Consider the following 289-nt stretch of genomic DNA (forward strand, 5'->3'; position numbering starts at 1 on the left):
TCGGTACTTGTCATACTTGTGATTGGCGGCGTGAGGGGAAGCAGTGATGGGGGGGGGGAGGGGGAAAGACAAGGGGAGAAAGAAGGGGAGTGAGATAGAGATAGGTACACGATAGGTAGAATTTGACTAGGGGAATATTAGATAAGAGAGAGGCAGACAGGCTTGTAACTAGGGAGGCAGAAAATAATGAGAAAAAAGAAACAGAACAAAATAACTTTACAGTAAGAAACTGATCAACAAAACAAACCAAGGACAACGAAAACAAAAGAACAAAGTAAGAATAAATAGC

The sequence above is a fragment of the Penaeus monodon genome, chromosome 24, assembly GCF_015228065.2.
Source record: "Penaeus monodon isolate SGIC_2016 chromosome 24, NSTDA_Pmon_1, whole genome shotgun sequence".
In the NCBI taxonomy this organism is placed as follows: domain Eukaryota; kingdom Metazoa; phylum Arthropoda; class Malacostraca; order Decapoda; family Penaeidae; genus Penaeus; species Penaeus monodon.